Source organism: Amblyomma maculatum, chromosome 2, assembly GCF_055883805.1.
Source record: "Amblyomma maculatum isolate TAMU_Amacu chromosome 2, ASM5588380v1, whole genome shotgun sequence".
Taxonomy (NCBI): domain Eukaryota; kingdom Metazoa; phylum Arthropoda; class Arachnida; order Ixodida; family Ixodidae; genus Amblyomma; species Amblyomma maculatum.
Window position 1 is genome coordinate 199,663,498 of NC_139345.1, and position 16,403 is coordinate 199,679,900.

General features: G+C 50.6%; 1 pseudogene; it reads left to right on the top strand.

Annotated features, from left to right (window-relative positions):
- The first annotated feature begins 4,139 nt into the window (after positions 1-4,139).
- LOC146200916 (uncharacterized) lies at positions 4,140-5,383 on the top strand (annotated as a pseudogene).
- Positions 5,384-16,403: the final 11,020 nt, after the last annotated feature.

Genomic DNA, 16,403 nt, shown 5'->3' on the forward strand with positions numbered 1-16,403 from the left:
AGATTCGGATAACCTCTTTTACTGGCGCAACTAGAATTCAAGTGTACGTAAATGGCTCCTCGTGATCCCGCGCCATCTACGGACCGAAATATGTACAGCTTTCCGCACCGATCCGCAGTGCGGTCACGCCGGAATTTTCAAGAGGTACACTAGAATCGGTCCTCGCTACTATTGTTGCGGTATGTTCAACTCGGTTCTCAGGTATGTTCGATCGTGCTTGGCTTGTCAACGCCGCAAACCTCCCTCTCACCGTTCGGTTGGTGAGTTACAGCCTCTAATATATCCGCATAGACCCTTCGACTGCATTGGCATTGATATCTACGGCCCCTCTTCCGTACACAGCTGACGGCAATCGCTCGGTCATTGTTGCGGTCGACCATCTTACGAGATAGGCCGAAACCGCCGCGATCCCAGCTGTAACCGCCCGAGATGTGGCCGATTTCTTATTGACGAACTTCATTCTTCGTCACGGTGCTCGTCGCGAATTGCTCAGCGACAGAAGCCGCGCTTTCTTATCTGACACCGTTCAAGCCCTGCTTGCTCAGTGCAAAATCATCCACCGCACTTGCACTGCCTACCATCCGCATACAAACGGTCTTACAGAACGATTAAATCACACCAATGGTGACATGCTCACAAAGTTTGTCGGATCCAACCACACCAACTGGGACATTGTCTTTGCTTATATCCCCTATGCATACAACACTGCTACGCAGTTAAGCACGGGTTTCTCTCCGTTCTTTCTGCTTTATAATCGGCATCCATCTGCTCCCCTCGACACTGTGTTACCCTACAACACTGATGAATCTGAATGTACCACTGTTACCGAAGCTGCACAGCACGCGGAATAATGCTGCCAGATTGCCCGGTCGTTCACGACCTACTCTCAATGGCGCCAAAAAGATCAGTATGACACCAGTTAGAAGAATGCACCATACTTCGCGCCCGGCTCACTCGTGTGGCGTTGGGTTCTATCCGGCAGCCCCGGCCTCTCAACAAAACATTTCTCCAAGTACCATGGGCCCTACCGCGTCGTCGAGCGCACTTAGCTAGTCAATTACATTGTTGACCCTCTTAAGCCTTAAGCATTAAGCGCCTTAAGCCGTTTTACGACCACATTGTATCTTCGTACCCTTAAGTCGCCTGGATGGTCCTTTTTCTCTGGGAGGCACTGTGAAGAAGATCGATCCCTTCGCTACACACTGACAAAGAAGCAGCAGTTGTGGAATTGCCATCGCGCAGATCGTGCTGTCCTTGATCGCCCCGCTTCCTCGCCGACCTCAACGCCGTCCTCGACTTCCCTCTATTACATATTATTGACCGTGGTTACCTGCCGATGTCGCCCATTACGTCGCAATGTGCCGTGAGTGTCAGCGACGCAAGACGCCTCCAATCAGATCTCCAGGGCTACTGAAAACCGTACCACACCGACCAAGCCGTTTCAGTAAATTGGAATGGATCTCCTCGTCTCCTTCGCGACTTCATCTACAGGTAACAAGTGGGTCGTCGTGTTCGCCGATTGACTTACCCGTTACGCTGAAGAAAAGGCACTGCGTAATGGTACGGGAGAAAAAGTAGTCGAGTTTTTCGTCGAGCGTATTCTACTGCTAGACGGCGCCCCCGAAGTGCTCATCACGTACAGGGGAACAGCTTTTACGGCGGAGCTCATTCAAGTCATCTTGAAGTACAGCCAGACAAGCCACGGGAGGACGGCCGCCTACCATCCGCAGACGAACGGACTCGCGGAACGTCTGAATAAAACTATAGCGGATATTGCTATGAATGGACGCTAAGTCGAGCTGCACGGAATTAACAAGCGTTTTATTGAAAGAATGCCGCCGCTTAAATAGCTACAGCGAACACCATCTGGTGATAACAAGCACAGGCACAAAACCTGCCGCATGCTTTCTTGAAATACACCGATGACACAGCGTGTGATTACACACTCTATCACAGTTATGCTTGGCCTGTACGACACTGAACACAAGACCTAGGACGCCTTCTTGCCATAAGTGATCTTCGCGTATAACACGGCAATCCAGGAGACAAACAGAGCGACCTAGTTTAAGCTTGTGTACTGCAGGGAGCACGAGGCAACGCTTGAGGTGATGCTGCCGCACGTAGCAGAAGAGAACCTCGACGCCACCACCTACCTGCAGCGTTTAAAGGAAGCCAGACGACTCGCACGGCTACGTATTAAGGACTAACAGCGCATTGACGCCTGACGATACAACTTATGACGACGCCAGGCAGAGTACAAGCCAGGAGACAAAGTGTGGGTTTGGACTAGAATTCGCCGTCTTGGCCTAAGTGAAAAGTTATTACGTTGGCCATAAAAAGTCTTTTCGCTCATAGGACAACTTGATTACGAAGTCATTCCCGATGTCAAGATTACATCCCAGCCGCGCCAGGCGCGTACTGAAATCGTCCATATGGCGCGCCTGAAGCCTTATTTCGCCCGCTAAAGGACCGCATTTTTAATTTCTAGTATTTTGTTTATCTTTCTGTGTTTATTTTGTGAGCATCGAGGCGACGGCTGTTTAAGGGGGGAGCAACGCCGTGAATGATTCGTCTATTTTTTTTGGCAGCCGTAGGCATGTGGTCTTATCATTGTGATTCTAGCGCGATGATCGATTCTGTCCTGTGTTTTGTTCGTTTGTTGTTTTGTCCTGTGTTTTGTTGTCGCGAGATGCTGCTCTTTCATTTTCTTTGTCGCGCAAGATGCGTCGAGAAGAATCTTGAAGATTCCTGCCACTCGCGTGTGTTTCTGCAATGTGCCAGATTACGCTAGTCATGGTGTGCGGCTTTACTCGATGTTTCCTTGCAATCTTCAAATATAGCGTTGGCGATCAGCATTCTAGTTCGATGACCGACAAGCACATTTGTTCTTATCGCCGCCGTCGATTCACTTAGTGCATTCGCGGGTGGAAGTCAGCCCCAATCAAAATTTATTCAGTGACCTCCTAGGCTCTTCATTTTTTGTCATCAGCCTTGTCACTAACACGTGACAATATTAACTGCGTAGGGGAAAGAACTGCACCCTAATGGGTGCCTCATGTTGGTGGAGTTTGGACAAATGGGTGTCCACTCTAAAGCGAGCCACTCGGTTAGAAAGGAAGGAGCTAAGAGTAAATGCTGCAGCCACAAGCAAGATAGGATGTTGCGACAAGATGTTGTGGTAAACCCCATCGAAAGAATTGCAGATATTTACGGGTACGAGTGCATAGATTTGGATGGGGGATGGTGCTAGAAAGGTATTCTAAACGTGCACGAACATGTCCTAAGCACAGACGTGACATCAAAAACCATTGAGAGAATAAGACAAAAACTATTCTTTAGGAAATTAAACTGACGTGTCAGAGCAATTCGCTCAAAAGTCTTCCGAACGCGTGACGTCAGAGAGATAGGGCGTAGGTTATAGAGCGAGGGAGGGCCAGGAGCTAACACATTGCCGCTGTCCGAGGTGTCATAGAACGTCTGGAGGATGAATTCTTTGTCGTGATCGTCACACGAAGTTTACAGAGTGCGATGTACGAAATTGCTTTGTAGCGCCGCTCGCGCCGCGCTGTTATCGTAAGCCACGGCCCGGCCTTTGTGGCACGGCGCTGGACAAAAAAGAGGGTAGCACTAGGCGCCTCAGCGCGAGCCGCGCCATAAATTAACAGTTCTAACCCGAACGCTGTCTCAGCTTCCTTATCTTAGCACCGACATATTTGGCGACCCGACATCGACCACACAACCCCGCCGTCCTTCATGGATTCCGCCGGCTCTTCAACCCCTCCTACAGCCGACGAGCCGCCCCTGAAGGCTCGGCATAACGGCACTTCGTTGGCTGCGTTTCAACCAATCAACCTGCCTACGTTTTTGCCCTACAGCCCTTGTACCTGGCTACACCCAGGTCGCGGCGCATTTCCACTTGCGGCCAGAAGACCGAGTTCCTCCATCTCGTGTCCTCCCTGCCGCCTGATATCGCCAAGGAATTAGCAGACATTATCGCCTCACCGAACACGGCCCGACCTTTTGACACATTGAGGGCGGCTCTCGCTACTCGCAAATCAGCGTCTAAGCGCAGTCGACTCCAACAGCTCCTTACCGGTAGAGAACTGGGTAACAGCCGTCCTTCGCAGCTCCTCCATAGCATGCGAAAGCTGCTTGGAGACTTTCCCTCGGGGCTGGACGGTTTGCTACGTGAGTTGTTTCTCCAGCGACTACCCCAGAAAATAGTACTCGTCCTCGTGGCTGCTGATAAGTCACTCTAGACAAGCTCACTGAACTCGCGGACCGTGTGGCGAATTACTCAAGGCACGCCAGCGTTAGCGCCGTGACCACTCCGCCTCCCACTGCTACCACAGTCTCCCAGCTTGTGAGCATAGAAGAGCGACTGGGCGCTTTATTCAGGCGGCTTGATGGCCTCATGCCCCTGCCACGCCGCTCTCCACCGAGGTTCAAGTCCCGACGCCACAAACAGGAACGTCGGCTTCGCGTGAACTCCAACCACACGAAGCATGGCAAAACTCCTCCTCCTCCTCGGCTGTGTTCTGGTACCACCGTATTTTCGTCAGCTCTGCCCGCAAGTACACCCACCCGTGCTCGTGGTTGGGAAAACGCTTCGACTGGCCACTGACGGCACCAAGTGGTGCTGGTGGACGGATATGCCGCCTATTTTATTTTTCGGACAAGATCACTGGCGCTCGCTTCCTCGTTGAGAAGGGAGAATAGGTCAGTGTAATACAAGCAGCTTGGGCAGATCGCCGTCGCAACGACCTCCCCGCTCCAAGCAATAAACAACTCCCCCATCCGCACGTACGGCATATGGTCTCTTACACTTAACCTTGGATTGAGCTCGACGTTTCACTGGATTTTCATCATCGCCGATGTCTCGCAAGCGGTTCGTAGCGCTGATTTCCTCAGGTTCTTTAACCTCGCTGTCGATATGCAGGCCCATCGCCAAATCGATCTCAGCAAGAAACTCTTTGTCAACGGCGTACTCTCCACCGCTTCGGCGACAGGCCTTAGTGCTCTCCTCCCTGCTTCGCCGTACTGGAAAATCCTTGCCGATTTTGCCAACAACACGAAGTCACACACCAGACAGTTACCGGTGAAGCATTCGATCCCCCACGATATCGTGACCGCTGGACTACTTGTGTTTGCTCGCCCTCACCGCCTGCCTGGAGAACAGCTCGCTGTCGCTCACCATGTGTTTCAACACATGCTTGAGCTCGGCATTGTGTGCCCTTCCTCCAGCAACTGGGCATCATCACTACACATTGTGCAAAAGAAAGTTCCGGGCGACTGGAGGACATGCGGAGATTACCTCGCCCTCAATGATCACACCTTATCAGACCGCTATCGACATCCTCACATACAGGACTTATCATATTAGGCTGGTTGCACTATCTTCTCTCAGACTGACTTAGTGAAAGCTTACCAATAAATCCCCTAGAGCCCGTTGATAATACGAATGCGGCCATTACCACACCATTCGGTCCCTTGGAGTATGTGAGGATGTCTTTTGGATTGTGCAACGTTGCACAGACTTTTCAGCGAAGTATAAGTGAGCCAAAGTAGTCTGAACCGTAATTAGTTTGGCGATAGACAAAAGCAGTCAGACGTTTCACCAGTGACGAAGGACCAGGTCAAGAAAGCATAAAAAACTATGAAAAGGGGGAGATCAGCTGGAGAGGATCAAATAACTACAGATTTGTTGAAGGAAGGGGGTATATCGTGCTAAAAAAACTGGCCACCATGTATACGCAGTGCCTGGGGTCATCGACGGTACCGGAACCATGGGAGAATGCAAACATTATTCTCATTCATAAAAAAGGGGACTCTAAGGACCTTAAATATTACAGACCAATCAGCTTACTGTCTGGTACGTATAAGGTATTTACTAAGCTAATCGCTAATGAAATCAGGACAACCTTAGACTGCAATCAAGCAAAGGATCAAGCAGGACTTCGGAAACGGTACTCTAACATCGATCATATCCATACCATCAACCAGGTGATAGAAAAATGCTCAGAATATAACAAGCCCTTAAACATATCATTTATTGATTGCGAAAAACCATTTGACTCAGTGGAAACGACGAGCCGTATGTAAAAGTGCTGGAAGATATATATAGTGGCTGCACAGCAACCATAGTTCTGCATAAAGAAAGTAACAAAACTACCATAAAGAAAGGTGTTAGGCAAGGAGACACAGATCTGTTTAGGGGAAAGATTATACAGATTACATTACTAGTGCATGTGTTTATATATATATATATATATATATATATATATATATATATATATATAAATATATATATATATATAAACGTATAGGAGTTGATACACTGTAGAAATACGGTAAACTTTATCCGACATTTCAGCCGAGGTCCGGCCGTTGTCAACCCTGCCTCCTTGATATTCCTTGCAAAAGCCAGATCCAGGCTGACACGTCGTATTAAAGTTTGCCGTTTTTCTGCTGTGTGTCAGCCCCTTTACGTTTAAGCCTTACCGGACACATTCGAGCTTCATCCCATATATATATATATATATATATATATATAGATATATAGATATATATTTGCATTCCCAGACGAAGGTCGGGCCCGGCCGAAACGTCGGAAATAAACCTTTGTATTCATTTGTCCGCCCCTACCTCAACTTATACATATTTCTGGATCCTCGAAGACTTTTATGAAATATATATATATATATATATATATATATATATATATATATATATTGTCACGTAGTGGTGACAAGGCCGTTGACACCAAAAGAAGACACAGGCTTGATGGTACTAAAATCAACTTTTTATTGGGCTGACTTGCGCCCGCAAAAGAACTAAGCAACTCGGCGGTGGCGATAGCAACAAACGTGCTCGCCGATCGTCGAACAAACAGTGCCCGTCACACTCGTCAACGCTCAATTTAAAGGCTGCTCAGAACAATCCAGATAAGGTCGCAAACGGCTAATAGCACAACGTGGAACATTATAGAAACATACGCAAGTGATCGGAATCTTCGAGACAGACCTCGGCGCATCTTTTGCGACAAAGAAAATGATAACGCGTTGTATCGCGACAACGAGCATGAACAAACGCGGGATACAAAATTGATACGCGTGCCAGAGTCACAGTGATAAGGCCGCATGCCGGCGGCTGTTCAAAAAAAACTACAAATACAGTTTTGAAGGTTTTGCGGCATTACTCCCCCCTTAAAAAAAGATCGCCTCGATGTTCCTAAATAAACAAAGCAACTTAAACAGAAACATTAGAAAGTTTATACACCAGGGATTCATTACCGCGCGTAATAAGGCTTCAGCCGAACAACATGTGCTATTTCTGGGCGTGCGCGTCGCCGTTGTAATGCTGACGTTCCGTCGGGAATGACTTCATAGTCCAGTGGTCCGACGCGGCGAATGATTTTGTACGGCCCAAAGTATCGACGCAACAACTTTTCACTCAGTCCGCGACGGCGAATTGGTGTCCAAATCCGCACTTGGTCTCCTGGATTTTACTCTGCACGGTGTCATCGTAAGTTGTAACGTCGGCTGTCGGTGCACTGTTTATCTTTAATACGCAGCCGTGCGAGTCGTCGGGCTTGCTCTGCACGCTGCAGGTAGGCGGCGACATCAAGGTTGTCCTCGTTGGTTACGTGCGACAGCATTGCGTCGAGCCTCGTCGTAGGCTCCCTGCCGTACACAGACTTGAACGGGGTTGCTCTGGTCGTCTACTGGACGGCCGTTTTATACGCGAAGATCGCGTACATCAAGATGGCATCCAAGATCATGTGTTAAGTGTCGACGTACATGGCGATCATGTCCGAGACCGTTTTGTTAGGTGCTCCGTAAGGCCATTGGTCTGGGGATGGTACGCAGTGGTTCGTCCATGGCTTGTAAGACTGTATTCTAGGATGGCTTGCGTCAACTGTGCCGTAAACGCCGTTCCCCTGTCCATGATGAGCACTTCACCATTGTGCGCTTAGCGCGCCGCACGCTTCGCTTGTGGGCGCCTTTTCGTGTGGTCATAATAGAAGGCGGGTATAGGTGAGCGGTAGTCTGGTATTTGGTGAAACCAGGCAACCGAAGGTTTGGTAAAGCATGCTTGGCGCCTAGTGGCCGTAAACGCCGTTCCCCTGTCCATGATGAGCACTTCTGGGGCGCCGGGTCGCAAGAGAATTTGTTCGACAAAACATCTGCAAGTTCTACCGCAGTACCACTGGGCAGTGCTTTAGCTTCGGCGGTATCGGGTTCAGAAGCCCAGCTGGCCTGATCGGTTGCGTCTTGTGTCGCTGGCATTCACGGCACGTTTTTACGTAATCAGCCATGTCGACAGGCTGTCGCGGCCAGTAGTACTTCTCCTGGATTCGATGCAACGTGCGCGCAAAACCGATGTGCCCTGCTGTTGGCTCGTCGTGCAACGCATGAAGAATTTCTTGTGTGAGGTTTTTAGGCACGATAAGAAGATGCGCTGCCTTGTTGGGAGCGAAGTTTTTCTTTACGATGACGTCATTGCTTAAGACAAACGACGACAACAGACACCTAACACAGCAGGAGGAGAAGCGGTCTTGCCTTCCAAGTAATCCGCTAGGTCTTTCAGCTGAGGATCTGATAGCTGTTGTTGTGCAAAGCTGCAGGCGCTTAATGGTCCCAGAAAGGCATCGTCGTCATCGTCCTTCGGAGGAGCGTCGACGGGAGCGCGGGATAAGCAGTCTGCGTCTAAATGCTTGCGGCCCGACTTATAGACTACTGTAACTTCAAATTCTTGAAGTCTTAGGCTCCATTGGGCAAGGCGGACGGAGAGATCTTTCAAATTAGCCAGCCAGCAGAGCGCGTGGTGGTCGCTTACCACCTTTAATGGTCGACCGTATAGGCATGGACGGAACTTCGAAATGGCCCAGATGATCGCGAGGCATTCCTTCTCGGTCGTCGAGTAATTGACTTGGCTTTAGTGAGGGAACTGCTAGCGTAAGCGATTACCTTCTCCAGTCCGACACTTTTCTGGACGACAACGGCTTCTAGGCGAACTCAATTTGCCAATATCTGCTCTTCAGGTTCATCGATGAGAATTACCTTGCATTTTAGAGGCGGTCCAGTGCGTCTTCGATGAGGGGAAGTGGGTAGACATTTTTCTTAGTTATGCTATTCAAGCGGAGGTAATCGACGCAAAAGCGAAGTGTGCCGTCTTTCTTCTTCACCGAAACGACTGGTGCTGCCCTTGGGCTGTTGGATGGCTGGATCACGTCATCCCGCAGCATTTCCTCAACTTGATCGCGTATGGCCTGGCGTTCTCGTGGCGTACACGGTAAGGGCTTTGACGTAGCGGTCGAGTGTTTTGGTCCTGGATGATGCGATGCATTGACAACGGAGTCTGGCGCACCTTCGACGCTTAAGAAAAGCACTCGCTGCAGTTTTAAAGAAAAGTGCGTCTCCGGTCTTGTCTGTCTCGGGGGAGCACTGGATTAATGTCAAAATTGGGCTGCTTGGCTCGGTTGGGTGCATCGTCAAGTTGGCTGGGAAGCGCGAAGACTTCTCGGGTGTCCGCTAGCTCGTCAAGGAAACCAATCGTCAGGCCCTTGTTCAGGTGTCGGTATGCGTCGGTGAAGTTCGTGACGAGCACATCAGCTTGTCCATGATGGAAACGAACGATCCATCTTGCGATGCCAAGTCCTCTATCCAGTAACAACTGAGTGTTTACTTCGACAGCCCTTTCCCTGATTTCGACTTCTGTTGTAACCACAGGTACAATGACGCTTGATCGGGGCGGTACGGTCAATTGCCCTTCGAGGACGTTGAGAGTGACGTGATGCGCCGAAGTTCTCGCAGTAGGTATGGCTTTGTCGGTGGACAGCTTGATAAGTTTGGAGTGGTCGATGACCGCTCGGTGTTCGTTCAGAAAATCCATGCCCAGTATCACTTCGCGGAACAGTGCTGTAGGACGACGCAGCTGGTACGGTAGGTATATCCATTTACGGTTGCAGTGCATCGCCTCGATGGCGTAATAAGGTTACCACCAGCGATGCGGATTAGCGGGCCGCCCCAAGTGGTCGTCACTTTCTTCAGCTGGGCGGCGGAAGCTCCTCTGATGACAGAGTAGTCGGCACCGGTGTCCACTAGGGCGGTAACCGTGCATCTGTCGGCAGCAATCTCAAGGTCGCTTGTTCGTGTCCTAGTATTGCACGTTGGCTTCGGTGTTCGATCTCTGTTTCGTCTCGTGCTGAGGTCGCGACCGGGGCACACCGTCGTCATTTCGCTGGGCGGCAGTGGTAGCTTTAAGTTTGGTGGTGTCGTCTTGAATGTTGACGTCGGGCGTAGCGGCGGTGTCACCTTGAAGTCTGGTCGTGTCGAGGGAGTCTTCACAAAAAATGTGGGCGTCATAGCGTTATCGTCCTTACTCGTCGTCGGTGGCGGAGGATATTCGTTTGTTCGCCGTATAGCAACATCCCCTCCAAAGGTTGCCACCTTTAGTTTCCCCTACGAGGGCTTGGGGACCTTCCTCGCACACTGTCATTGTAGCTGCGGCCTGGTGACGAAAAGCGGCCCCTGTACGGCGATGGGGACGTCAATCGACGGGTTTGTAGCGCCAACTCACCGCTACGTAGGTAGTTCTCGATTTCTTGAGGTCGTTCAACGGGACGGGGTCGTGGGGCGTCGACTGCAAATCCGCGGAGGCCAATTCGTCGGTACGGGCAGTGGCGTAGATTGTGGTCGGCCTTACTGCAGTGGAAGCATAATGGCTTGTTGTTCGCAGTCCTTCAGGCGTCGCACTTCCTGGGCTTGGGGGTCGTGGTAGGCTTGGCGGGCGGGGGGCCAAGGGGCGGTTTTCAGGAACAGGACGGTAGCGGCGAGGGCTTTGAAAGTCATCACGTCGGGGCGCAGGGCGACGTAATGCAACAGCGTAGTTCATCGCTGTTGCCTCTTGTGCTGGAACTGTCGCAGCAGTCGCTTGAGGAATGCCCAGCGCCTGCTGGACTTCTTCAAGGACGACGTCCGCGAGCGTCGCAACCTGGGGTTGTTGGAATGATGGCAGTAAGCGACGAAGTTCCTCTCGGACGATCTCATGGATGAGGTCGCGAAGACTTTCTCCGCTTGCAGATGCGCTGTGGTAGAGGCTTGAGTAGTCCGGTTGAAGCGGTCGCTCATAGTGGCGCATCCGGGTGCCTAATGTCTTCTCGATGGTCGATGCTTCACTTTCCGATTCTTCCACAGTTTTCGGCGGGTTCCGGACAAGTCCTGCAAAAAGCGACTCTTTAACACCTCGCAATCAAAATTTCACTTTCTCACCTCTTGCCATGATAGGGTGGGCGCGGCGAAAGAGGCGCTTCATCTCCTCAATGTACGACAGGACAGTCTCGTTTGGGAGCTAAATTCTTGATTGGAGGAGGGCCTGAGCTCTTTCTTTTCGGACAGAACTTGCAAAGACCATTAAAAACTGTGCTTTGAATATCTCCCAATCCTTGAAAGAAGTCTCGTGATTTTCGAACCAAACTCGGGCATGTCCTTAAAGAACAAAGTAGACTTGCCTGATTTTCGCAGCGTCGTTCCAGCCGTTGAATTCTGCCACACGGTCGAAAATGTCCATCCAGTCTCCCGCATCGTCATCCGGTCGTCCATGGAAGCAGGGGGCTCACGGGGTTGGACGCAAACAACCGATGCTGTAGGCTGGGCCATAGTCAGCGTCGATGCCTTCCGAGATCGAATGGGGTCCGGCAGCAGACCGTGTTCAGGTTGGAGCCCTTGAAGCCGGCGACTGGTTCGGTAGCCTGTTGGCTGGTCCTCTTGGGTAAGAGGAACAAGGTTGGGGTCTTTGCGTGAAGAATCAAAGGCAGCACTGTCGTGTTAGCCCAGGCAGGGGGGGCGCCTCTGCACCCGCGCCGGAACGCTGCCCGAGAAAGCAGTCTAGACACCGCGCTCCCAGACGACGAAAAGTGTATAAAAGCGGAGTGCGAGAATAAACGGGGGTCATTTTCTTCGCTTGGGAGCGCGGTGTCTGGACTGCTTTCTCTGGCAGCGTTCCGGCGCGGGTGCAACGGCGCCCCCCCCCCTGCCTGGGCTAACACGACATGGTGTCAGAAGTGGCCGTCTACGACATGATGTCAGATGGTCAAGAATCTTCCCAATGAGCCAGGCACCTTCCATCCACGATGTCGAAGACGCCTTCAATACGGCTGCATGGACTGCAGCAACCGCCGCCGCTGGACTTTGACCGCACGTCAGAGTGGCCGGCGTGGATCGAACATTTCGACGACTTCCGATATGCAACGGGACTGAACGAATGCTCCGGGGAGGCTCAGGTACGAACGCTGTTGTACACAATGGGGAGGCAAGCTCGTGATATATTCAAGACGTTTTCACTATCTGACGAAGATGCCAAGAACTATGAAACCGTAAAGAAAAAGTTCGACGGGCACTTTGTAAAAGAGAGGAACATCGTGTACGAAAGCGCCTGTTTTCACAGATGCGTACAAATGCCAGGAGAGTCGGTAGACCAGTTCGTCACAGCGCTACACGGCTTGGCGGAACGTTGCGACTACGGTGAACTAAAAGAACGGATGATCCGAGACAGACTGGTTGTCGGGCTCCGCGACGCAAAGCTCTCGGAAGCTTTGCAAATGGATTCTCAGCTCACGGTGGCTTCGGCGCTGTCGAAGGCTCGCTTAAATGAAAGCGTCCAACAGCAGCAAAGTACTCTACGAGGACAACACAGCCATCAGTCATCGGAAATTCGTGACCAGGACCCCAATGTGGACGCGGTGGTTCAACAGAGGCACAAGGGACGTCTGCATGGGCAACGAATGCCGGAGGTGCGGCAGCATGGGCAACGAACGCCGGAGGTGCGGTGGCCTTTCTGCAGTGGCGACGCCCGCCCCAGGACAATGTGCCCAGCCAGAGCTGCCAAGTGTCTTCACTGTGGCAAGAAGGTTCATTTCGTCGCTTGGGAGCGCGGTGTCTGGACTGCTTTCTCTGGCAGCATTCCGGCGCGGGTGCAACGGCGCCCCCCCCCCCCTGCCTGGGCTAACACGACAAGCACCTCCACCAAATGTCACGTAGTGGTGATAAGGCCGTTGACACCAAAAGAAGACACAGGCTTGATGGTACTGAAATCAACTCTTTATTGGGCTGATTTGCGCCCACAAAAGAACTAAGCAACTCGGCGGCGCCGATAGCAACAAACGTGCTCGTCGATCGTCGAACAAAGAATGCCCGCCACACTCGTCAACGCTCAATTTAAAGGCTGCTCAGAACAATCTAGATAACGTCGCAAACGGCTGCTAGAACAACGTGGAACATTGTAGAAACATACGCAAGTGATCGGAACCTTCATCGGCGCATCTGTTGCGACAAAGAAAATGATAATGCGTCGTATCGCGACAACGAGCATGAACAAACACGGGATACAGAATTCATACGCGTGTCAGAATCACAGTGATAAGGCCGCATACCGGCGGCTGTTAAAAAAACAACAACAAATACAGTTTTGAAGGTTTCGCGGCAATATACATATAATGAACACAATTATTAATTTATGCTCACCTAAAAAGCAAAGGTACAGCCTACAATTGAACCTGAGGAGGCATTAACTAGCCCGCTAAGTATATAGAGAGTAAGAGGATATGAGCTTCTATGCACTTTTCCTTCTACTTTGACGCACTTGAAAAGCCGCTTCACACTCGCGCCCATTTTGAACCCCGTCCTCGGCGGCCGCTTTTCGATGGAGGCGAAAAGAAAGGTGCCCGTGTGCTGTGCGATGTCAATGCACGTTAAAGAACCCCAGGTGGTCGAAATTTCCGGAACCCTCCACTATGGCGTCTCTCATAGTCTGAGTCGCTTTGGGAAGTTAAACCCTACAAACCGAACCAAACCAGCATCTTGAAAGACTACAAATGAGGAACGCTTGCCTCAGTTATACTTCAAACGCTAAAAACGCGTTGCTGCTCTCGATGCGCAGCATGTAAACTAGTCAAAGGCAGAGAATGTATGACGGAATCGCGCTTCCTTTAAAAGATTCGCGCTTTTTTATTTCTTTATATAAGCCGACGCGGCAGCCGCGCCTCGCGCAACTTCGTCCCTCCAAAGTGGCCTACTGCTAGTGTATTTGCCTCGCATAACGATCAAGCACCAATGCAGGTTCATTTTATTTTGCACTTTTTTGTAAAGGAGTGTTGAAGACCGTATCAAAACAATGGTTGAGACATGTTGTGTAAATTAGCTCCTTACCTGAACTTTACTTTTCGCAGGTAGCAGTTCGTCAGCATGGAGATATAAATACACAGACAAAAATTGTTCCGTGGTAGAGCGGGTGAATATGCAAGTCAACTTACATGGTGAGGCTCCTGCTGTTGATAAAGCATTTTCTCGTGGCTGGTTTGCAATATAAGAAAATATAGGAGATGTACAATTCTTCTCAGAGAGGGCTTAAAGCATCACAAGTGCTCAGGAAAACGGCTTTTGACATGCAACTCCAAAGTCATGCACGTGCTTAAATACATATTGTTAAGCGCGGGGTTTAATCCAGTGTCGCGTAGCAGTGTTTCATACAATAGGAAGCTTACGAATGCATGCTTGTACGCATATGAGTTCGTATGACCTAATACGGGGACATAAAAGAAAATGCAAAATATGACAGCAATGAAGTGCATATGCATGAATGAGGATCCGAAAGGCACCCGAATATGCGAGGGATAAACGCGTTCGTGTAATAACGCTAAATGCGGAATCAGATTGTGTTTAAAAGTTATCTGTGTTAAAATATGCTTGTCAAGAAGAGAAATGCGCTGCGGATGTCCATGCGCCGCTTAAGAGAAATTCGACTCTAATCTGTGGTAGAGTACGCAGATAGCATGCCAACGCCTCCTTTGCAACAATCAGGAATTATGGAGGATGAAATGTTAATTGCAAAAGGACTATATGGGTGTGATGGGAGATGACTTTAAGGCAGGAGGTCACACTGAAAAGTTCTTTTTTTCCAAAACGGCAATTCTTGCTTTTACGTTTTAAGATACCAGCATATATTCGGGTACACGCTGCAAAAAAAAATATGGTCCTATAATGATTAGTTTCGGAGTTACTGCTATAGCATATCTAGCCAGATAAGGAGGCAGTCGCCGCGTCCGGCTTGGCACGGGCATTCAAAGCTCGAACAGCGCATGAGCAGCCCTCGCCATCTCCCCCCCCCCCTCCCCCCTCTCCCGGGCCACGGGTTAAAAAGCACTGGCCGGTTCACAATAAAACTTCTTCTATTCCTTCTCGCTGGACGGACTGTCTTCCTAGTAGGCTGGGGCCGACGTAGCAATAGCGACGAGGATGGGATTCCAGACGTTTGCGGACAGCAGCTGAAGGCAAGCAGGATGGCGTCTCCACCCCCGTTTTCGACGACACTGTGAGAATTTGGAGCACGTATTGAGTGCGACTAGAAGCCTATTTTGAAGGCAACGAGATTACCGACGCAAGAAAGCGCCGGGCTCTGTTGGTTTCGTCACTGAGCGACAGCGTCTTCCGCGTCTTGCAAGGGCGCCAACCGTCAGTTTCCGTCAACTCCAGGACGTATGAGGATATCTTGAAATGCCTGGAGGAGCGCTACTACCCGGAGACCAACGAAATAACTGCAAGCTATTCGTTCTTCATGCGCAGGTAGCTAGACGTGGAAAGTGTGCGAGACTGCGGCGCCTCGCCGAAAATTGCAACTTTGGCGCATATCTGGGCCGTATGCTGCGGGACCGAATCGTTTGCGGAATTCGAGATGAAGAAACACGCCGATACTTATTGGCGCGCAAAATGATTATCCGAGAAGAAGCCGAAGAATTTGCCCTGGCTTCAGAGAAAGCAAATGAAGACGCTCGCGGCATGTGGGAGACTGGCAGACAGAGCAGCGGCATCCACGTAGTACATCAGCAGCGGCAAGGACTGCCCTGGAGGAAGAGTTGCGAGTCACGAGCGCCTAGTCGTCAGTGCGAAAGGTGTAAGGGAGCTCACGAAATGGCTGCGTGCCGACATCGCAACACCGCCTGTTACCAATGTGGCAAAAGAGGGCACCTGGCCAGAGCTTGCAAGGTAGGCCATTCTTGCTTATCAGGAACGTACGCTGTCAGGAAAACGGAATCCGAAAGCGAAGAAGAAATACTGCACGCGCTTGTGGCACACAGTTCGGCAAACAAAGACACGGTGCAACCTATTGAGCGCGTGTTGACGTGAGCTGCAAGCTAGGCATGATTATCGATATGGTGTCACCGGCTAGCGTGATACCCAAGAACGTCTTCAAAAAGCATCGTAAATGAAGGCCGGCGTTACGGAAAACTACTCTTCGCCTTTCATGTTTCCTGGGGCCACTCCCGATTTTCGGCAAACTGGATATGGAAGTGCAGGGGGGTCAACGGTGGTGAGCAGCTTACTGATGGTAGTGGATTGTTAAGAGCC